The 14777-nt window shown below is 44.9% G+C and overlaps 1 protein-coding gene across 3 annotated transcripts in view; it reads left to right on the top strand.

Moving 5' to 3' along the window:
* Window positions 1–14777, top strand: part of LOC141111117 (carotenoid-cleaving dioxygenase, mitochondrial-like) — a 122999-nt gene that overhangs the window by 55988 nt on the left and 52234 nt on the right. The gene's annotated exons all lie outside the window — the stretch shown is intronic.

Raw genomic sequence — 14777 nt, 5'->3', positions numbered from 1 at the left:
CTCCTTTTTTATCCCTATATACGGCCCGTTCCGGTCCGAGAGAGTGTATTGGCTTTTTCATCAGAAAGAAAGTCTCTCTACATATTGGATGGTAAAATGGCGTAAGGAGGGAGAAGGACGCTAGGAGCCTAGGAGCACTGGCATCTTGGATTGGTCTGAGACCCCCGCAGAGGGCTATATCTGCATGCAATAACAACCTCGCTACTGACAGGAGGTCCACCATATCTGGTAAGAGTCTCCATTATCTTTTGTGTGTGCCCTTAAGAGAGGCTTCTCCCTCATCCCCTCGGCAGTGGTGGATTCAATCTTCAGTCTTCATCTTTAGTGTTTTTTTTCTTTTTCTTTTCACTTTTGGGATTGGACTCAGCGCTCATCACATGTGAACTTTACACATATTGTTTTATTCACTTTTTTGCACTATAGGAATTTTTTATGTGGACTCTATTTAATTGTTTTTTTTTGTTCACTTGCATTGATTGGTATAGTTTTTTATAACTTATTTAATTATTTAGTGTATGTAATTTTGTGTATTGGGCTTTTATATCAATTTACCGTATTTATCGGCGTATAACACGCACCGGCGTATAACATGCACCCCAAGTTTAGGAGGGAATTTTAAGGAAAAAAAAACTTTTAGGAGGGAAGTTGAAGGGAAAAAAACTTACATTTAAATGCCCATCATTGCAGCCTTCTCAGTGCAGCCATGTCAGTGCAGCCTTGTCAGTGCAGCCTTGTCAGTGCAGCCTTCCCCAGTGCAGCCTTGTCAGTGCAGCCTTGTCAGTGCAGCCTTCCCCAGTGTCCATTGCAGCCTTATCCCAGTGCAGCCTTGCCCCAGTGCAGCCCTGCAGCTCGCAGTTTGAAAATGGCGCCGCTCCCCTGCGATCCTGTGATCCCCTGCGATCCTGAGCTTCAAAATCGCCGGCCGCGATTTGAAAATGGCGCCGCCGGCGCCGAAATACACAGAGCCGGTCCTCGGCTCTTCTCGGCGGCTCTTGTTCTCGTGACTGTGAGCAGAGCTATCTGAACCTAGCCGAGTACACTCGGCTAGATTCAGGCGGCGCTCGAGTGAAGCCGAAAGTGGCTGAGAAGAGCCGAGGACCGGCTCTGTGTATTTAGGCGCCGGCAGCACCATTTTCAAATCGTGGTCGGCGATTTTGAAGCTCAGGATCGCAGGGGATCGGCGTATAACACGCACCCGCGATTTTCCCCTGATTTTGATTGACTTGTAGTGCAAAGTGGATTTGCCTTTCGTAAATAACCCCCAATGTAATAACTGGGCATACAGATGTCCATATTGTCTTTAGCCACTATTTTTTCTACAGTACAGTGTCATCCTATAGTCTGAAATTCATACATAAGTTCCCAGTCATTGGGTGCTTACTATTCAACATAGATATCCTGAAATATTATGAAACAGGCAAAACCTGAACATTTCCACATCCAGCAGATAAACCCAAGCACTCTCAGATCTTTAGCTGCTCTATTACTCAGATACAAAAGATTAAGGATTAAGGAAAACCAGCACATTTCCAACGGCTGTTCCACATGAATTCACAGGCTTTGTCAAGACTTATTTCTGCTGCCATCCATCCTGCCCAGTCCATTTATATATAATCTGTGGGTGGACCCAACTTGGCGCTCATCCAGCTCTTTAGAATCTGAAGGTTAATGCACCTGTACTATAATAACAAATATATATACCATCAATTACTCCACCCCATCACATTGCCTGGGTTCATTAGGACAACCAGTCCCAAATCTGTATATACTAAACAAATCTTATTCTAACGCATTACCCTTATCTAAAGTCCTTCTTATACATTATACACCTTATTAAAGGCGGGGGTTTAGAAAAGGAAGGTGACAAGTGAAGTTCCTCTTTAAAGCAGATCTTCAGTCATTTTTTCAACTTTCCATCTATATAATTTTCTGCCCTTGTTGTTTTAACTTTGGATAGTACTTTTTTTTCTGCCAGTAAATACCTTATACAGCCCACTTCCTGTTTCTTGTCTGGTAAAAAGCCTAGGCTTATGACATCATGCACAGCTCTCTCTTTCACTCTCGTGAGAGTTTGCCAGGAAGGGAGGGTCATAAGTCTTGAGTCATAAGAGGACCAATGAGAGCTGCAGAGCTGGAGGTGTGCCTCTGTGTGTCTGTTTAAATCCAGGAAGTGAACAGGCAGCAGCTTCAGCTGCCCACAGTTAAGATGGATGCAGCCAGTCTCAGTGGAGGGAGATTTCTGCAGCATATTTGGCAAGTACAGAATCGCAGTATATATAAAATAATATGCAAAGAGGTTGGAGGGAAGCTTCAGAATGGCAAAGATATTTTTATTATAAATTATGCGATCAGACTGCAGTTCCTCTTTAAGATATTGTTCTTGGTTTTTATACCTACTTATGAAAAGACTCCTTGTATACCTTTGTTGTATCAGTTTACTGACCACAGCACCATTCATTAATATTTTGATACTTATTAGATACTAATCTGTTACAATGTATTTCATGTACAGGCTTATGTCTCTATGCAAATTCAGTAAGATGTCTCCAGCTAGTGGCCAAAGAATATTATTACCCTTGTAATGAAATTAAAGTGGAACTTCAGTCATTTCTTTCATCTTTCCATCTGTTAGATCTTCTGCACTTGTTTCAACTTTGGATAGTAAAATTTTTTTTTTCTGTCAGTAAATACCTTATACAGCCCACTTTATGTTTCTTATCTGGTCATTAGCCTAGGCTTATGACATCATGCACAACGCTCTCTCTTTGCCAGGAGGGGGGGTGGCGAAAGGGGGGGATGAGTCATAAGAGGGCCAACGAGAGCTACAGAGCTGGAGGTGTGCGTGTGTAAATCCGGGAAGTGAACAGGCAGCTTCAGCTGCCCACAGTTAAAGCGGAGTTACACCCAAAAGTGGAACTTCCCCTCATCTGATTCCCCCCCCCTCAAGTGCCACGATTGGCACCTTTCAGGGGGGAGGGGGGTGCAGATACCTGTATTAGACAGGTATCTGCACCCACTTCCGGGAATAGACTCACACCCCCTCCCGCACCCCCCCGCTGTCTCCTGGGAAACACACAGGTCCCAGGAGATAGCGGGGACCACTCGCGCATGCGCAGTAGGGAATCGGGAAGTGAACCTGCAACACTTCACTTCCTTATTCCCTCACCGAGAATGGCGGCAGCAGCAGCCGAGCTAACGCTCGGCTTCGGCTGCCGACATCGCTGGAGCTGGACCCTGGGACAGGTAAGTGCAGTTTATTAAAAGTCAGCAGCTGCAGTATTTGTAGCTGCTGGCTTTTAATATTTTTTTTTCAGGTGGACTCCCTCTTTAAAATGATTGCAGCCACAATGAGTGGAGGGAGATTTCTGCAGCATATTTGGCAAGTACAGAATCACAGTATATATACAATTATATGCAAAGTGGTTGGAGGGAAGCTCCAGAATGGCTAAAGATGTTTTTATTACAGATTAACTGTCAGAAACCATGAATCAGACTGAGACAGAAGTACAGTTAAATCACACTTGTATAATAATAATAAAAAAGGTAAATGTAGCCAAAACATAGCCAGAGAACATATTCATTTATTCGGATGAAGGTCAGACCCTGTTGGGGAGAGACGCTCCAGATTGAAATGGTCATATTTTTAAAATGCCTGAAAATCGATCCGGTCTGTGGCGGATGTGGCTCGGGTCTTCACTAATTCTAGATTTGGAGAGGAAGGCACGTGCTGTCTTGATGTACCCCAATTTCTCCTTATGCCTGTTCCCTTTTTCTCCCTACTTGCCTTCTTTCTCTCTTTCCAGTCCTTCTTTTCCTTACTACATTTACCTTTTCTTTCGTCTGTTTTCGCCCCTTGCGGGGCAGCTGGGGATAGATGGGGCGCTGTAGGGCGCTCCGTGGAACCTCAGAGCTTTATTTTCACATTAAACTAGAAAATGGAGCGGGACTTGCGGAATATTTTGCTGATTCGGGTTTTGCCTCGGCGTAGGCGTTCCCCGCATCGACTAGAGTCACGGGAGGGGGGTGTGGCCAAGACAGGCATGTGAGAAGACGTGTGTCTCACAGCTCCTCCACAGCACAGTGAATTGATCCTCTCCCAGCGGTGATTTGAAGCTCTCCAGCTGGCTACCGATCGGGGCAACACTCCGGACCACCCGCCGACCCTTTGTACCCGGGGAAAAACAAAGAAAAAAGAGGATTTCATGCAGTCGGAAATCCAAGATGGCGCTGCCGCGGCCCAGGCACAGCGCACGCCGAGAGGAGCGGAGATTTCTAAGGGGGATCACAACAAAAAGCTGCAGAAGACACAGGGTAAGGAGCAACAACGGGACATGCTTTATTATGCCCAAAAACTGGGGGGCCCCCATAATCAGGAGGCTAAAGGAAGCCCTGCTCAGCACCGCATGATAGCACAGGGCTCAGCTAGGAGAGAAGGAGGGACATGGAGAGCAGAATCATGCAGCTATGCACTCTCTTACACAGTTTACAGACACTGACGCTGAGGAAGCTGAGCAGCCAACTTTGGCTGAGATTTTAAGAGCGGTGCATGTCTGCACAGCCTCTGTAAACACTCTCAAGGAGCAGTTTGGGGGATTGAGAGAAGATGTCTCCTTGCTGCGACAGGATTTGCAAAAAATCCGGGAACGTACAACCGCAGTTGAAAGCAGGGTGAGCGAGGTTGAAGATAAACTACCCCCAGTTGCTCGGGAGGCCCATGCAGCACATCAGCTCGCTAAGGATACTAACAATAGAGCAGATGACATTGAAAACCGTCTGAGACGGAATAATGTCCGCATTGTTGGATTACCGGAGAAAACAGAGGGAAGAGACCCCACCACCTTTATTGAGGGATGGCTGCAAGAGATATTTGGAAAGGAGGCCTTTTCCCCGTTCTTTACTGTTGAGAGGGCTCATCGCACACCGGGTCGTCCGCCACAACCAGGCGCCCCCCCCAGACCAATCCTGGCCCGTCTCCTACATTACCGAGACAGGGAGGCGGTGCTGAGACAAGCCAGGGAGAAAGCTAATGTGCAGGTGAATGGAGTTCGTGTATCCTTCTACCCGGACTTTTCTGCGGAGGTACAGCGACGCCGGGCCAAGTTCTCTGATGTGAAAAGGCGTTTAAGATCATTGCAGCTTCCCTATGCCATGCTGTACCCTGCTAAGCTGAGGGTTACTGCCAATCGTCAAACCCACTTTTTTGAACCTGCTCAGGATGCTGCTCTTTGGCTGGATCGCAATGAGCAGGCTCTACGTCACGGAGGTGGAGAGGAAGATGGAGATTAGTTTGGTCGTAGCTGCAGCAAGTCACTATGTTGATCAATGGTTATATTAGATGTGCCGGCTGGTTCTATTTGGAAGGCTCACATTATGTTCACTTTTTGCCCCCTTTTGTTACCCCCCCCCCCTCCTTTCCTTTTTTTTTTTGTTGCCTTTTTATCTGCCAATTGTTCAGTTTTTTGGCATACAGTGCTAACGTCTGTTTTGATCCTGGCAGATAAACATTAGGACAGAAGGGGTAACATGCTCTTTGTTCTGCTGGGAGACGTAATATTACCATGTGAACTTTGAGCTATCTTGTAAAGCTGCAAGAAAAATGCGATTTTTTCACGAGAAATGTGGAAACAAAATGCTTGATCAGTTTTTGATTCACGTTGGATCATCGGGGCTTGTCCTGTTGACAGCCTGGACAAATGTTTGATTTATATGTTTAACCCTTTACACCCACAGGCTTCGATTGAAGGACATTAGACTATGGACTTGGTACTCAGCTAATTATGACATGTTTGGTGCGCCTAAATTATGGCTTACAGTCAACATTTGGAGTGGCGGGGAAACCCGGCTATTAGACGGGCTCAATATCCCTATAGGGGAAGATTTCAATATGGTATATTTAATGTATGGTTCGATTTCGCTATATTGTTTTATAGGCACCCTGCTCTTCCTGGATATCATGCTCCCTAATGGCTAGGGTCCACGTGGTGTCTTGGAACATCAGGGGGCTAGGTTCCCCGCTTAAACGCATGATGATCTCCACCTGAAAAAGTTTCACCCAGCCATATTGTGTTTCCAGGAGACACATTTGACTCCGGAAACACAAAACTGCTTAAGGTATTCCTGGGTGGGGAAGATATATCATTCCACACACACCTCCTTTTCCAGGGGGGGTGAGTGTGTTGGTACACAATGCCATAGATTTTCAGGAATTTGACACATGCATAGACTCAGAAGGGAGATATATTTTCTTGCACTGTCGCATAGGATCGCTACACTGTATTTTGGCATGTATATATATTCCTCCTCCCTTTTCGGCAGAGGTATTGCGGAAGCTTCTGACATATATGGTGAACAGGCCGGAGTTGCCGTTATTGATTGTTGGAGATTTCAACTGCTGGTTGAGTCCCTCCATGGACAGGCACCCCAGTGTTAGGGGGTCTGCCTCGTTGAGGGAATCACCATTGCTTAGACTACTAAATGAGGTGGGCTGGGTGGATGTTTGGAGACACAGGAATCCTTCGGAGAAACAGTTTTCCTGTTTCTCCAAAACTCATGGGACGCTTTCCAGGATTGACCTAGCAATTTGTGACTCTGCCATGCTCCCATCCGTCTCGGAGGTGATATACAAACCACGCAGTGTGTCTGACCACTCCCATTTGGTGATTAGTTTGATAGTGGCTCCACTGTCAGGGTTGCCTAGGGCACCCTGGAAATTCAATGCCTTCTGGCTAAAGTTATTTACAGCCCCGGTGGAGATGGAGAGGAGCATGCGAGAATTTCTGGCTGGGCAGGAGTTTCTGGACTCCCCTTTAATTCAATGGGAGGCGTTTAAAGTTCATCTGAGGGGTTTACTAATTACAGAAATCACTAAAGTTAAGAGAAACTCTTCAGAGCACAGAGAGGAACTTGAAAAGATGGTGCAGGATTTGGAGGAAAAATGTATTCAGGATCCTACTGACTCTGCCAGGGAGTCGTGGAAGTCGGCTCAATCAGCTTATGAGCGACTTCTGTCGTCCACGGCAGAGAAGAAAAGATTTTTTTCCAAGGCAGCTGTAACGACACCCCGAGTATGAAAGGGGTTAAAGTCGTTTAGGACATTTCAAACACAAAGGCAGCTACCGAACACTCCAATCAGCCGAACAAGGAACCCATACAAATAATCCACCCCAAAAACGAGACACGGCTCTGTCTTCAGGTTCCAAGCAGGAATCAACTCTTTTATTATAACACATGGACACAACAGATAAAATAACTCTTTCCCCCCACCCTTGGAAAAGAGGGCGGGTTAAACTGTCCAATGACAATGGACACACAAGTCAGGTGTGTTTAACGTCTCATCAGTACACAGTGTTAGCAGGGAGAGCTGTTGGAAGAATCCCCCCTCCCTCCAATGCAATACACATCCTGTGATCCGAGGCAGACAAACACAAACCCTCCAATGCAATACATATCCTGTGATCCAAGGCAGACAAACATAATAGAACATTGGTTTGCAGGAGGCTGGCATTAATTCCCCTCCAAAAGCCTCTTTTCCGGCTAGGTTTGTCACAGCAGCTTTCTTTGAGGAAGGGGAAACCACGGGTCGTCTTTTAGCTAAAATAGCAAACTCACAACAACCGTCTCCAGTGATAGGGGCAATTAGAACAAAGGAGGGGAAGATAGTGAGTTCCCCTGATCTGATACTACAGGAACTGGCAGGATTTTATGAGAACCTGTATCTGCCTACTGGACAGTATACAGGGGAGGAGCTTATGGGATATCTACAGGGCATTAATTTCCCACAGATCACCACTGAGAATAGGAAGGCCCTGGACGATCCACTTACAGTGGAGGAGTTGCAGCTGGCATTGAATGCATTCCCAAACTGTAAAGCCCCCAGGTCGGATGGGCTACCTATGGAAATTTATAAGCAGTATGCTGAAGTACTCCTTCCTAAGCTCCTGACTGTGTTTAACACGGCCAGTGCTAACAGAACTCTACCCCCTTCCATGTCCACAGCCAATATTGTTTTGATATTAAAGCCTGGTAAGGACCCTGTCGACCCTGGATCATATAGACCCATTTCCCTGTTACAGAGCGATATTAAGATACTGGCGAAAGCTCTAGCAATTAGACTAAATAAAGTCATTACGTCGATAGTGCATCCAGACCAGGCAGGATTTATGCCAAATAAATCTACGGCAGTAAATCTCAGAAGACTTTATTTGAACATTCAGTCTCAGGCAGACAATAAGGGACAGAGGGCTTTGCTCTCATTGGATGCTATGAAGGCCTTCGATAGCATCGAATGGGAGTATTTATGGGGTGTTCTTCAGAGGTTCGGATTCGGGGAGAAGTACATTTCCTGGGTCCGTTTGCTTTATTGTGGTCCCCAGGCAGCCATTAGAGCGTCGGGCAGAATGCCTCTGGCCTTCGCGCTAGGTAGGGGTACGAGACAGGGGTGCCCTTTGTCTCCCCTGCTTTTTGCATTAGCCATTTAGCCCCTGGCCATTAAAATTAGAGATCACCCGGGTATTGATGGCTTTCGTTATGGGGACAGGCATGAGAAACTGATGCTCTATGCGGATGACACTATGATTTTGCTGGGAGATGTCGAAGACTCTCTTCGGGAAACCATGGCCACCATAACGGAATTTGGTACTTACTCGGGACTCCAGATTAACTGGACAAAATCCTCCTTAATGTTACTAGATGAAGGGGGCAAGCCACCCACGAACAACTCCATACCCCTGTCTACATCCTTTAGGTATCTGGGGGTTCAAGTGACACCGATGGTGAGAGAATACGGGAAATTGAATATATCCCCATTACTGCAGAAATTCAGAGACCGGATTAAGACATGGAACTCACTGTGTTTATCGATAGCGGGAAGGGTGAATCTGACCAAGATGATCCTCATGCCCCAGCTATTGTATTTACTTTACAATTCTCCAGTGGTGGTCCCCTTGAAAACATTCAGAATGGTAAACTCCCTCTTCCGTCTGTTAATTTGGAAGAATCGCCCTCCCAGAATCAAACTTGAGCACCTACAGCGTCCTAAAGATGAGGGGGGATTGGCCCTACCGAACCCATGGCTTTATTACTTAGCAGCCCAGCTTCAGCACCTAATAGGGATCATGGGTGGAGAGACAGATAGGTCGAGTATCGTTCGCAGTTCCTCTGAGATTGTGATGCTACATACGGTAAAGCGAGATTCGGTGCCGTCGGCACTTGAGTCTCTAGCCTTTGCAAAACCAAATAAGGTATACCCGACCTACAATCTTATCCAGAAAATCTGGAACAAAATTAGATACTTGCAGGGGGTGAGAGGATACACTGACTTTAGCCCGATATGGTCAAACGGGACTTACCCTGAAATAGCGCAGTTACAGCACGGAGCACTATGGAAAAAATATGGGGTTGTATATATTAGAGATATTTTTCAGAACGGTATTTTGCTATCTTTTGAGGCTCTGCAGGAAAGACACGGCTTGCCATCCAAAATGAGGTTCTACTATATGCAACTAAAACATGCGGTGAAGGCTCAGAGCATTGCTTCCAAGTGGTCCTTTTCATCTACACCGCTATTTAACTTAGTCCTGAGAGCTACTAATACAAAAGGTTTTATCTCGCAATGCTATAATATGCTCTTGCAGGGCTTCATGAATAAACACCCCTTGAAAATGATGGAGAAGTGGGAGAGAGATGTGGGACAGATAGATGAGGACCAATGGGAGGAGATCTTACAAGCAGTGCCCACGAGTTCACTTAATGTATCGCAGAGGTTAACACAACTGTATCTTATTTTTAGAGTGTACTATACCCCACACAGACTGCACCAAATGGGTCTTAGAGACACCACGACGTGCACTAGATGCAAAAGAGACCATGGAGATCTGATTCATCTTTTGTGGCGGTGTCCGAAGCTTCATCCCTATTGGGGTGGAGTGGTGGATACCATTAATAGGGTGTTCCAGATCTCTTTGCCTACCAACCCAAAACACTGTTTACTAAATGTGCTTGAAGTATTCGAATGGGAAGAAAGTGTTAGACTAGCAGTTACTAGGCTTCGATTGATAGCACGTAAGATGATAATGGTACATTGGATATCAGAGGACCCTCCCACAGTCAAGTAGTGGATAGCGGCAGTGGGGAACATGATCAGAATGGAGAAAATGGCATACCAGCACAGGGGGTGCACCCGAAAGTTTGAGAAGCTGTGGGGACCGTGGCTAGATGTACCGGGACTAGTCCCGGTGGACCTGGTGATGGAGAGATTATTGGGTATTAATGCTGACTAAATGTTTTTGAATATACTATTGGTTAGACTGATGAGCTGCACTTTGAATATTGATTCTGCTATAATGTATTGAGAATTCCTAAACTATGCAATGTAACTAAGTACTGTTGAAGCCTGGACTTGTATAATTGTTTATGTTGAACAAAATAAAGTTGATTTTGGATATAAAAAAAAAAGAGTCACGGGAGAAAATATACTTAATGCCAAAGACTAATGTGTGTTCTTTTTAGTTATATCTTTTACTTTTGTCATGAGGTATTGATAAGGTCATGTAATGATATGATGTATTCTCCCGTTGTGATTTTGAAATGATGTTTTTTGAAATGATGTATTTCGTGTGTCCCTGCCAATTCTTTAAATAAAAAATTTGAAAAAAAAAAAAACATAGCCAGAGTTCAGGAACCAGAATGAATAGTCAGACAAGCCAAAACGTCAGGGAGCCAGAGATGAGCATAGTAGAACAGCAAGCAGGATCTGGAGCCAGAAGGAATGTCAGCTAAGCAAGTCTTTAACAGGAATGCGTCTCTAGAGATGTGACCAAGGGATATGACCAAGGCATAGGCAGAGATCATCTGGACTGGACGGCTTAAGTAGGCAGTACTGATGAGCAGGATATCATCAACAGGTGAGTCACTGTGGAGAGAAAGAAGCTGGCAATTAGCCGACAGCTGAGCGGCCAGCTCAGAGAAGGAAGGGCTGAGCCCAGCCCTGACATTATGCGAACTGACTGCAGTTCCTCTTTAAGCTCTTTTTATTGATACTGCCATTTTAACATTATTATATTTCTTTATGGATTAATCATTTTTTCCAGGTGTAATGTGTCTTTAATTTTGTCTTGTGTTGTAATTTTGTTGTAATTGTGTTTGTCTTGTGTTGTAATTTCCTGTGTGTCAACACTATTCCTGCCTTTGTACTGTTATTTAAAGCTGTTCTGTATGTGCAAAAAAAGGCCTGAAAAAGTGGTTGTGGCCCCAAAATACATTTCCATAGTAATATGGACTCCAAAGGAGTATGCAATCTCCTGCCAAGGCAGCAGCTGTGAGCAGGCAGCAGGTACAGGCACAATTACAGGTACAGGCGGATTCGAGGCAGACGCAGACACCCCCTGCCTGACCTGTGCTATTATTGGACACAGCATGAATTTGGCAGCAGATTTCAGCCATCAATTTTGGCTGAATCAGCTAATCGGCTGTGTCCAATCACATACAGAGTTCTGTGTTTACAAACACACAGAACTCTGTGTACATAGGAGCAGTAACCTGGCTGTTTCTGCTCCCTGAAAAGCAGGGAGAAAAAACAGCCAGATAGTAAAGTGAAAGCAGCACACATTACACATTGTTGGGCACACAATTAACCCCTTGATTGCGTTTAGATGTTAACCCCTTCCCAGCCAGTGTCATTAGTACAGTAACAGTGTACAGTATTACTGATCACTGTATGAGTAGCAATGTCAGTTAGTGACTCTCCCAGATAGTGCCTGTTGGCGCCAGATTGCCCGCCACCCTATCACAGCCCCACTACCAGTCGCTGATCACCACCATTACAGTATAGTGTCTATAGCTGCATAAATTCCAGCATATATACCATAGTTACATAGTAGTTGGTGAGGTTGAAAAAATACACAAGTCCATCCAGTCCAACCTGTGTGTGTGAGTGAGTGTGCGTTTATGTCAATAGTACTGTACATTATATATCCCTGTATGTTGTGGTCGTTAAGGTGCCCATCTAATATATTTTTTTAAATTATCGATGCTCCCTGCTGATACCACTGCTTGTGGAAGAGAATTCCACATCCTTACCGCTCTGACAGTAAAGAACCCTCTACGCAGTTTAAGGTTAAACCGCTTTCTCTTCTAACTTTAGTGAATGGCCCTGTGTCTTTTTAAATTCATTTACTGAATTTTTTTTTCCCCTATGCTAGGGTCACCAGTATGATATTTGTACATTGATATCATATCCCCTCTCAAGCGTCTCCTCTCGAGAGAGAGAGAATAAATTCAATGCTTGCAGCTTTTTTCCATAGCTGAAATCCTCCAGTCCCTTTATTTAGCCTTGTTGCCCTTCTCTGGACTCTCTCCAGTTCCAGAACATCCCTCCTGAGGACAGGTGCCCAGAACTGGACAGCATACCCCAAGTGCGGTCGGACCAGAGCCTTGTAGAGTGGGAGAATTATTGTTTTATCTCTGGAGTTGATCCCCTTTTTAATGCATGCCAATATTCTGTTTGCTTTGTTAGCAGCAGCTTGGCATTGCATGCCATTGCTGAGCCTATCATCTACTACAGTGGTTCTCAACCTTCTAGTGCCGTGACCCCCTGATAAAATATCCCAAGTTGTAGGGACCCCTAACAGTAAAATTATTTTCGTAGCGTGGGTTGTCAGCACCCAAGGCAAAACAAGTAATTTGTGCCCTTAACCCAGGGACATTTAAAGCTCCCTGAGTCCTTGCCACTTGTGCAATATTAAAAACCCTTATGGTACATTTTAGGATGTACCACTCTTTCTCTTTGTTCTCCTTTATTTCCCTTTTATCCCTCTCTATACTCATTTATTGGGCTTTTTCCCCCATCCTTCTCTCTAGCCGTCTTTCTTGTTCTTTCTCTTATTCTTTCTCTCCCTTTTTCTTTGTTCCTCCCCCTCTTTTCTTTAGTAGGGACTTTTAATGGCAACTCTAATCACAGGTAGTGTTACTCACTGTGTCTCTGGCTTCACTGTGTCTCCCACTTTGTGGCATCTCGTAGCAGTGACACCTATGCCAAAATCAGGAGATAGGGTCTCCTCCAGCCCCTCCCACTTCACATTCCTCACCAGTCAGCTGACTTCTAGTCTCTGCCCCCCCACCCATGCCATAAACTGAATGGGCGGCTGCAAAAAGGCTAAGTGGGCAGCTTCGGGCTCCAGGAATAGCCCAGCTGGGTGGCCGCAAAAAGGCTGGGAGAGCAGTGCAGGCTTCAGGAACAGCCCAGGATTCAGTGACCGCTGGTAAATCATCATTTGACCCCCGAGGGGGTCCCGACCCCCAGGTTGAGAACCACTGATCTACTGGGACCCCCAGGTCCTTTTCCATCCTAGATTCCCCCAGAGATTCTCCCCCTAGTGAGTAGATTGCATTCATATTTTTGCCACCCAAATGCATTATTTTACATTTTTCAACATTGAACCTCATTTGCCATATATTTTCCCATCCCATTAATTTGTTTAGGTCTTCTTCTATGGTTTCCACATCCTGCGTAGACGTTATTGCTCTGCTTAACTTTGTATCATCCGCAAATACTGAGAGCTGTTTATCCCATCCTCCAAATTGTTTATGAATAAATTAAACAGGACTGGTCCCAGCACAGAACCCTGGGGGACTCCACTTTCCACCCCTGACCATTCTGAGTACTCCCCATTTATCACCACCCTCTGAACTCGCCCTTGTAGCCAGATTTCAATCCATGTACTCACCCTATGGTCCATGCCAACGGACCTTACTTTGTACAGTAAACATTTATGGGGAACTGTATCGAATGCCTTTGCAAAATCCAGATACACCACGTCTACGGGCCTTCCTTTATCTAAATGACTGCTTAACTGCTCATAGAAGGTGAGCTGGTGAGAACGATTCTTTATAGTTTGTAGATGCTATAACTTTCACACAAACCAATTAATATATGCTTATTGGGATTTTTGTTCATACCAAAGATATGTAGCAGAAAACACTTTGCTTAAATTTATGAAATTAGGTTTTTCAATGGATATGTTTTATAACAGAAATGAGAAAATATAGGGTTTTGTTTAAACATTTTCAGTCTTGTCATTTCTATAGCAAAAAAACAAACAAAAAAAAGTTGATCAAATACCATCAAAAGAAAGTTTTATTTGTGTGAAAAAAATTATAAAAAAAATCACATGCGTACAGTGTTGCATAACCCCTTAATTGCCAGTTAAAGTAACGCAGTGCTGAATAGCAAAACATGCTAGTCATGTAGGGGGTAAACCTTCCGGAGCTCAAGTGGTTAATAGAATTTGTGAAATTTTCAGAAAGAAAACAAAAAACTTCAAGGGTCCATTAAAATGTCTACCCTGCGTTGCATTGCATTACTGACTGCATGGTAATGTACATTGTGCTGCACATTTAGGGGCATTGCATAAAGGCAGCCCTTTCATTAGAATGGAATGGTAACACACCACGCAGCACAAATCAGAAATGCAATATTATTTCTGGTGCAACACACTACAAAGTGTACGGTATGGACAGTTTGGCCTCAGTGCCATCATTGGCAGCTGGGTCCGTCTCTCACTGCTGAGAGCCTGAGCCAGCCACTCCCACCCCCTCCCCTGCTTGGCGCTTCAGTGAGACAGTCACCGCTCTCTGGTCAGAGCAGACCTGAGCGATCAACGGTCACGTGATCGCTCAGTTCTCGGGCTTAGAGTCGGTGGAAAACATCTGTAGTATCACACTGATGCTGCAGCCATTTATGTGACTATGTATGGGTTTTTTTGGGTTTTTTTGCACACTTC

Source organism: Aquarana catesbeiana, linkage group LG10 (genome assembly GCF_042186555.1).
Source record: "Aquarana catesbeiana isolate 2022-GZ linkage group LG10, ASM4218655v1, whole genome shotgun sequence".
Taxonomy (NCBI): Eukaryota; Metazoa; Chordata; class Amphibia; order Anura; family Ranidae; genus Aquarana; species Aquarana catesbeiana.
Note: the sequence above shows the minus strand (reverse complement) of the source record. Positions and strands in the feature narration are given on the sequence as shown.